Below are 9585 nucleotides of genomic sequence, written 5' to 3'. Positions count from 1 at the left end.
CCCAACACCACAGAAGAAAAAAGTTTTAACTTTTTATAAGGGATTTTTATATTATATTTAAAAAAATAATAAAATAAAGGAATCAATCAACATATATATCAGAAGTCCCTCCAGCAGTCCCAGTATTCACCAGCTTTGCCCATCTCTGCTGAGAACACACATCTTTGAAGGATCAGTGTCTTTGCTCAGTCTGCAGCTCATATAAGGATCACTGCAGTTGACTCTAGTTCTTAAAATCAAACTTGTTCTGTCAAATCTAAGACTGAATTTATCCAAATTGCAGAAACATGCTTTTGCCACCCATCCACCAAAATAACTCCCATTCAGATCAACAACAGCTTTAATTGCTGATTCATCTCTCTCAAATTCTAAATATATTCACACTGCTTCATCATCAGGGCACCAGGAATTTCAGATATCACACATTTGTCCACTTTCCCATATTTTTTCACATTCTTCTTTGGTTTCAACTTCCAAGTGTTTGACAATTTCTCCTGCACCAACCATGTTCCTCAGTGGGACAACTTTAGTAGGACATTTAAGTATTTTGGCTAATGGGTTTGAATCTGACTTCTTTGATGCATCTTGATACTCTCCCTTCTCAGTGGCATCACCTTTAATGATCTTGCCACCTGGTTTGCTGGTCTTCTCCACCAAAAATGGGGTGCTCAGTCCCTGGTGTGCTTCCTCAGACCCTGACCTTCCTGGAAGCCAAACCTCTGCATGATCTTATGTCCTACTGGCCACATATGTTAGCAAGGAAGGAGTTGCTGGGCCCAGGTGGAAATCCTGGTCTATCCTGTCCCTCACACTGGGGGAGGGATAGTAGCTTTGGAAGACTGTGATCGAGGTCTTGAGTCCTCTTCATAAGGAAAATCTTGGGCAACTCTTTGTCTTTCTCTACAAGAGAAGTAGATGGTGCTGTAGCAGATTCTCACAGTTCTTGTTCTTCTCTCCCACTCATGACCTTTGTCTTCATTGAAAACCCACTAGCTTCATGTCTGTTTTTATGCCTCTTTTTCCTTTTTTCTGTTTCCCTCTGTCTCTCCAGCTCTGCCTGTTTTTGTCATTCCTCTCTTTGGCATTTCACTATTTTCTCATAGTCATTAGGAAACAGGATCTCATCCGTCAGCTAATGGAATCACAACTTCTCTTGCAGAAAGCCCACTGGGAGCAGGATCTTCAGGCCTGCTGCAGCATGGTGGTGTGTCCACAATCTGCCAGTTGTCTGCAGAGCCGCCTCCTGTTAAGTCAGTGATTGGGACAAGGACAGTACTTTGTTTTGTCCTTTGACTCTTTGCCTGAGTGAAAGCTGCTTTTTTCACCTGAAGCTGAGACTGCAGAAACTTCAAGTTTTTGGGCCAGCCTTCTGTTTTGAGTCACTGGTTTCCATTTCCAGGTCATCAGATAGGGACATTTTTTTTTTTTTTTTTTTTTTTGGTGTAATGTGAGTCCACCAAGCCGACTCTGTGCATGGGCAAAGGGGTGGTGGTGCAGAGCCTGGCTGCACTCCACTGCAAGCCCCAGACCATGGGAGTCAGTGTTGGTGCCCATGCTCAGCCGAGTTTGTTTGTTTTTGTACTGGGATTGAACTCTGGTCCTTGCGCTTGCCAGGCAGGCACCAGAAACACTGAGCTAAACCTCCGGCCCAAGTTTTTTTTTTTTTTTTTTTTTTTTAAAAAAAAATTTTTTTTTTTTTTTTGAGATAGGTTCTTGGTATTAGTTTAGGGTAGCCTTGAACTCACTGCAATCCTCCTGCCTCAGCCTCCCAAGTGCTGGGATAATAGGCATGTGCCACCACATCCACCAAATTTTAACTTTTTAAGCAATTGGAAATTTCAACTCTGAGTAGAAGTTTAATTGTATTAAAGAGATATCATTAACTATTATCATTACTTTTTAAAGGTATGAAATTTGGGGGATTTAGAAAAAGAGATACAGAGTAAAATATATATGGATGAAATTATTTCATGACTAAGATTTGCTTCAGAATAATGCAGGAGAGACATGTGGATGAGTTTGGATTAAGGGGAATTGACTAATGAGTAATGAATACATAAATATTCTTTGCTCTTTTGCTTATTTTTTTGTGTATTTTTTAATTTCCCCAATAAAAAGCAAAAGAAGAAAGGAGAAGGGATTACTTTTGGGCACTCAGGATCGAACTTGGGCCCTTGTGCTTGCAAGGCAGGTGGTGGAACCACTGTGCCAAATCCCTGGGCCAAAAGGAGGAAGGAGATTTTACAAAAAAAGAGGAAATAGAAGAGATGGAAAGAATTGAAGGGGGCAAAAAAACGTAAACAATTATTCCCAACCCTGTATCTCCAGGGTAGCCTATTAATCTTGCAACAAGGTCCCAAACTAGCAGACTATTTGGTCAGTCAAGATTCAATTTTCAAATTCTTCCTTAATAGAACTTTCCAAGCACATTTGAAATAATATCCTACTAGGGCCAAGGATTAAGCTCAGTGGTTTCGCCACCTGCTTCACAAGTGCAAGGTCCTGAGTTGGATCACCAGGACCGAAAAAACCTGATATAATATCCTACTAATTCTCATGGAAATGAGATAGCCTGGATTTCATTTGTCATTTAGACAACTAATAACCTCTTTAAATTAGATGCTAATTATTTTGATTACCCTTTTCTAAAATGTCTTATATAATTGCTTTGCATAGAAAATTGAGTCACTAACATCTTCACTTGTTTTACTTTTCACTTTTGCTGTAATCCAGTCGAGGGGGCTATTTAATTATCTGGTGTTATTATTGCTAATTCAAAAGGGCAGAGACTTTTGTTCTTTCCTAAATGGAGACCTTCCTGTTTCCTCCCACTGCTGAGGTCAGTGCATCTGTTTCCTGGGCTGCTGTGGAATTTAATCTGCTCTCCGGTGGCCCTATTGCCCATCATCACAGCCTGACAGGGTGCCCTACATGCAATAAGCACTCAATAACTATTTACTAAATTAGATCAAACACAGGAGGACTGGGTAGTTGCCAGAGGAAACCAAATAATTAAACTTATTAAATCATTAACCTTAATTTTTGACACAACCCTAAAGCTCTTGAGTGAGGTTTGGGAATTCATACCTGAATTTGAGATGGTTGCAATTGTGAGGAATCTGACTGCCAAATGGGAGTAAGGCTCTATAATATATTAAAATGTATGTTTGCAGGTACATGTACTTGCTGCCAATTTGTACAGCAAGGAGAAGGTAGCAAGTTGATAAACAGTGTTTGATAAAGGATAAATGATACTGATATTTCTGTCTAGAGTAAAGAATAGGCTGAATGAGGTGGCACATGTCTATAATCCCAACATTTAGGAGACTGAGGCAGAAAGATTGCAAGTTTGATTAGAGCTAGGGTATATGTAAGAGTTCAAGGCAGGGCAGGTATATATAATGAAACGGTGTCTGAAAAAACAAAAATAAACAAACAGACGGGCATGTGTGGTGGGGCAGGCCTGCCATCTCAGCACTCTGGGAGGTGAGGCAGCAGGATCACAAGTGTGAGCCCAGTCGGGGCAACCTACTGACTTAGTGACACCTTATTTTGAAATTAAAAAATAATATTGGGCTGGGGAATACAGCTCAGTGGGAAGATCCTGCATTCAAATTCAATCCCAAGTACCACACACACACAGAAAGCTGTAGATTACCTTCAGTACAACCTTTCTTTATCATAGATACCAGTGTATGAAAAGATTGTCTATGAAATTCAATGCTATTTGTTGAAATTTGTTGTAAAAGAACTAATTTGACTGAAACAAAAACAAAAAGAAAAAGAATTAGCCAAAAATGATCCATAATCTTAATTTCATTGTTTTTTGCCATCAACCTTTTAAACTAGCTTTGAAAAAAACCACTGAACTTTAATGTGAGATACATTTTCCGTATATCTGACCCTTTCTCAGGAAGTAGAGCTTTGTGCAGGCACGAGGCCTTGGCATCACCCTAGATTCTTCATATCTAGTTCACCATTGAGCTCAAGGGAGCACAGTCCAACCCAAGTCCAGCCATGTCGGCACCTCCACTGCTGCACCTCAGCCTGTACCCCCAGCTTTGTGTGGCCTCTCATCTCTCTCCAGCTTCTCCCATCATCCATACTCTATGCGGGAGCTGAAACAATTATTTATGGGAAAACAATCCCATCACATCTTTCCCTGCTCAGCACCCTCAGTGACTCTTGTGACACACAAGTCCCCACCGTGGGCTCCTCGCCTACCTGACCTGACCCTGCCTGACTCTCTGAATTCACTCCTCCACTCTTCCCCACAGCCACTTTTCTCCAATCTTCTAGGCCTTCTGGCTGCACTTTCAATGCAATAAATGTTTGTTAAGTGAATGAAACATGATAGTTGCTCACTGAATAAATTCTACAACACTTACAATGTGTACAGGCTGTTGCCTTAGTCCAGGGCATGGGAGATGCCGTTACCTCACTACCCTGGCAGTTCTCAGTCTTAACCCAGTATCAGGATCATCTGGAGGTCCCACCCCAAAAGTGTCTGACTCAAGTGGACACAGGCCTTAGGCGTGGCCCAGGCCTGGACTCAGGCATAATTATACCCTGGAAGGCCAGTTGAGCATTCAAAGCAGAAAACTGGCAAATTTTGTCTGACTTTTTGGGTGAAAACATTACAGTAGACCCCCATCCTGAGGATGGATCCATTGGATCCCAGAACTACAGATAGTATCTAGCTTCATATATACTTGTCTTTTTCTTATACATACACACCTATGGTGAAGATAATTTATCAATTAGGCATTGGAACAAGAATAAAATAGGACAATTATAATAATATACTGTAATAGAAACTTATAGATGATTTCTGGAATTTTCCATTTAACATTTTGGACAATGGTTGACAATGGGCATTCGAAAGCAAAACCTTGGATGAAGGGGACACTGTAACTGCAGAAATGTATGTGTTATGGCTTGTATCTAGATGGCCCCCAAGCCCTTTTGTGATCACAGGTAGGGCTTTTTCAGAGGTGGATGGATCTAGGGTATATGATGCTGAGATCAAGGATGTGATGCTAGAATGCTTTCAGGGTGCAATGCTAGGATTATGGGTATGAGTGCTAGCTGCTCAAGGGATGGGTAGCCTGGATAAAATATGAGACAGAAAAAGGACTGCTGTCATCGCTGCTTGTTGCTTGCTGCTTCTTTGCTGCTTTTCTGACTTCTGCCTGTCATTAACTGTTTTTCCTCTGCAATGCCCTCTGCCTTAGAGCCAGCCAGTTGTGAACTGAAACCTCTACAAATTGAGCTAAATAAACCTTTCTTCTTTTAACTTTGGTTGTTGGTTATTTTGTCTCAGCAATAAGAAAAATAAGTAAGTACAGATAAAAAATTCTGGACCTCATTTTATGACATTTAACCACACGGTGGCCCCCTAGCTCCAGTAATTACTCCATTGGCTCCTGATTAAAATATCTGGTTACTTGGAGAAGTTCCAAGCCATTTCTTTTAAAATAAAAGCAAATTGGGCCAGAGATTTAGCTCAGCGGTTCCGTGGCCTGCCTTGTAAGTGCAAGGACCCGAGTTCAATCCCTGGTACCAAATAAATAAATAAATTAATTAATTAATAAAATGAAATAAAAGCAAATTTAGGACCAGGGGATTTAGCTCAGTGGTTCCACTACCTGCCTTACAAGCACAAGGATCTGAGTTCAATCCCTGGTACCAAAAAAAAAAGGAAATTTAGCTCTATAATCTGCTCATAATAGGCTAGTTGCCTCTGAGGATGTGTTGGTGTTTTCTTTAGCAGTGAGAGTCTTTGCTCTGTAAGAAGTCACCACTGTCATTCAGATGGAAATGAGACATATCAGAAAGTGCAAGGTTTCATTTTAGTCTCTAGTGAAGGAACCATACCCAGGACAGATACCCACTCCCAATAGCCATGCTATCCTGTATGCAATGGGCTGTAAGTGCTGATCAGCCACTTACCTGGGTATCTCCAAACCCAGGTCACTGTGGTAAAAGAAGAGAACCTTTCCTTTCAGCTTCCAGCTGCCTTTCAGCTGCCCTTTCTCAGTGTCTTCACTGTCAGCCAGGCAAGGGGGCCAGGATCAGTGGGAACAAGACACAGGGTAAAGGACCAAAGGCCCGAGGATGCTGCCTTTTCGGGCTGTGGCACCTCCCGTGGTGTTTGTTCCTGAGCTAGGCCACAGCTGACTGGTAAAATGGTGCATTCTGGGGAGGAGCCCAAGAGAGCCATGAGTGGACCCAGACTATGGCCCACCCCTTCCCACCTCCACAGCTGCTCTCCTGCTTCTCTTGCTCTGTAGAGTGAGACTCAGTCTCACCTTCCATTTGTAAGTGGGGTCCCACTCCCAGAAAGGTAATGAAAACTATAAACTCCCAAGTGACACTGTATCCACAGCAATGTTCTCCAATAACATAGTTGAAACATGGACTTTTTTTTTTTTTTTTTGGTACTGGGGATGGAACTCGGGACCTTGTGTTTATGAGGCAGGTGCAGTGCCACTTAGCTAAATCCCCGACCCTGAAACATGTTTTGCAACATGAACAGATATTTATTTTTCCTTTGAGAGTCTCATTGAAGTTACAGACCAACTGCTTTGGATACTACTCCTAATTTTAATTTTTTTTCAGTTTTATTAAATTTACAGCACTTATGCTTTTCATGTCTCTGTTTACTCATTTCAGTGGGATGTAGGAAGGGGAAGGGAGGGAGGAGAGGGAGAGAGAGAGAGAGAACTACTTAAAGAGCTGTAAAACAAATATTGCTAAAGATAGTGACAGCACTGAAATCTACTGGCTGGTAGGCAGCAGCACAGTGAGAGGGTTTGAAATACTCATTTATTCACTCATTCACGAAAGTCTACATTTGTCACATAACAAGCATTCAGAAGAGGCAAGACAAAGCTTGGGGAATGTGCCCTGTGAAGAGGATTAATGGCAGAAACAGCAAGTTGGCCCAACATCAAGGTCCATTCACCCCCATCAGGTGTGGCCCCTGGAGTTCTAAAGGCTAGAACCTGGAATCCACTTACCCAAGACTTGCCTTGCCTTCTGTCAGGCAGCAGCAACTGTGTGAAATGCAAAAGTGCACCCAGAAAGGTGGAACACAGGTTCCATGGGAGCAACTCTGGGGCCGTCCCAGTGTCTGGTTCTTAATGTCACAGGGTAGTGTGGGCAGGGGCAGCAGGGGAACTGATGTTAGAATGGCTCTTCCAGACTCAGAAGTCTTAGCTGCACCATTCCTGACTATCTTAACTCATCTGTTTTCCTGTCTCTCCCAGAAGTTCTATATACTCTTTGACAATACCCTACTGTAATCAGTGCCTTTCTGCTTTCTGTCACTAGCTCACTGGCAGCCTCTGTTGTCTGCAACTTGAAACTTTTGCCAGGAGAGTACTCTATTCAAGTCAAGAGACACTCGGGCGTGAGCTCAGGACAGTGTGTTTTCACTTTATTCTCTCTACATCTTTTCCAAGTTGTGGCAAGTTTCCTGTTACACTGTTTTCTAGTTCTAGTTCAGTTCTGTTTTATTTTTGTATAGGGATGGAACTCAGGGCCTCATGTATGCCAGGCAAGTGTTCTACCACTCAGCTGCATCTCCAGTCCTTTAAAGATTTTTTTAAAAATTTCTGAGACAGTCTTGCTAAATTGCCCAGGCTCAGGATTACAAGGTTTACAAGGATTACAAGCTAGGAATACAAGACCCCTGGTTTAGTTCAGTTTTGTTCTGTGCTTCCTTTTGCCCTGATGTTTATCAGCCTAATGGTTTCCTCCACTCTTTGCAAAATTTTATGTGCACTCTCCTCATCCAGTTATTTGGAAGTTTTAATTTAGGCTCAGATTCATAGCTTCCTTGGCACTTCTGTGGCACTTCGAGCAGTGTAAATTTACATGTTTTTTTTTTAAATAGCCCTTACCATGAGAACACAAACATCATGGGGAAGTAAACATAGCAACCTGCATAACTCAAAACAAAAGAACAAAGCACAAGTGTGCATTGCTCAGAGCTCACCATAGGACCTGCCACCAGAGCTCTTGGAAAGCCTGTTCATGCTCCGTAATGCTCTGGCTCATGGGTTTTGTAAAAACTCCACATTAAGTCATTCTTCAGTACTCTAATTTCTCACATGAACACCATTGTTAGCTTTGCATGGGACACCAAGCAAGGTACACTTTTTGTATAGAAGGGCAGATGGCAGGAAATGTGAACACAGGGAAGATGAAAGCCACCTGGAGCTGCTTCATGCAAATGACGCTAACTAGACGGTGAGAGAAGGAAGCTATGCGAGCAAGGCTGTAAAGTGGCTAGATTCATAGTCTGCAGTAGTGGCTGAACATTAGGATCACCTGAAATTTTTATGAAATGTCAATATTCAGGGCCCAGACTGGACCAATGGAATCAGAATCGTTTTTTTTTTTTTTTTTCCTGGTACAGGGGATCAAACTCAGGACCTTGTGCCCGCAAGGCAGGCATGGTGCCACTGAGCTAAATCCCCAGCCCTGGAATCAGAATCTCTACATGTGGGGCACTGGCATTTTAAAATCTTAGGTGATTCTAATGAGCCATCAGGGTTGAGAACCCCTGGATAGAGCTTTCCCCTCTGCCTTATTTATCTCTATGAACATGGCTATTTCTCTTGTCTTCAAAGGCATCCTTTGAGGCTTAAAGACTAAGGAACCACAGAGGGCTTTCTAATTAGTTGCAACTGTAGTTTTTTATCCATAGATTGTCCTGAGATAATTTCAGTGCTTCTGGACAAAATCCAGGCTGAGGACTCTGATTCTTTTTCTTTTGCAGTACTGGGGCTGGAACTCAAGACCAGGCGTGGTGCCACTGAGCTAAATCCCCAGCCAGAGGACTCTGATTCTTAATGGAACCATGGGGAGTGAGCAAGATGAAAAGTAAAAATAACGATTCTATCATTGTACATGGTAAAAACTGGGGTATGAAGAGTACTGGAGTCTTGGCCAGGGCAAGATCCTGTCCTTGGCAGCCAGAGTGCAGACAAGAGCAGATTCTCCTCAGATGAGGTCATCAAAGGCCACTCCAGTTAGAGGCTTGGGAATTACCTGGGATGCAGTTTTCTAGCAGATGGTTTCTACCAGAACCCAGGAGTGCCCAGAGGTGCTGCTGGTTTAGGCCTGTGGTTCTCAAACATTCACATGCTCAAGTGTCAGTGGGGAGCTTGTTAAATGTAGCCCTAGGTCCACATCCAGCGCTGCTGCCCCAGTGATTCCCAGCCTCGGCTGCATACTGGAGTCCCCGAGCAGCTTGGGAAATACTGGTGCTTGGGTCCCACCACAAGCAATTTTGGTTATTTGGTTTGGGTATGGACTGGGCATGGAGATTTTTCAAAGCCCGCAGAGCAGTCTAACATGCAGCCAGGTCTGAGAACCGCTGGCAAGAAAGATGCCACTGTAGACTTTTATTCCTGTTCTGCTTCTGCTCTTGGAAAGTCCCCCCTTCTGATTTTCTTTTACATTCCATCAGCAGAGGAGCATAGGAGATTTAAAACTCAGGGAACAACCCCCTCATTTACAGGGAAGGAATGCAGGGTTACTGTTGAGTTAGCCCCAGGATGCAGGCCCCCCACC

General features: G+C 42.7%; 1 pseudogene; it reads right to left on the bottom strand.

The window, feature by feature from the left end:
* Window positions 1-236: 236 nt before the first annotated feature.
* Window positions 237-1417, bottom strand: LOC104852179 (annotated as a pseudogene).
* Between the last annotated feature and the right edge of the window lie 8168 nt (window positions 1418-9585).

Source organism: Fukomys damarensis, unplaced genomic scaffold (assembly GCF_012274545.1).
Source record: "Fukomys damarensis isolate Sample0158 unplaced genomic scaffold, DMR_v1.0_HiC HiC_scaffold_2, whole genome shotgun sequence".
Lineage (NCBI taxonomy): Eukaryota > Metazoa > Chordata > Mammalia > Rodentia > Bathyergidae > Fukomys > Fukomys damarensis.
Note: the sequence above shows the minus strand (reverse complement) of the source record. Positions and strands in the feature narration are given on the sequence as shown.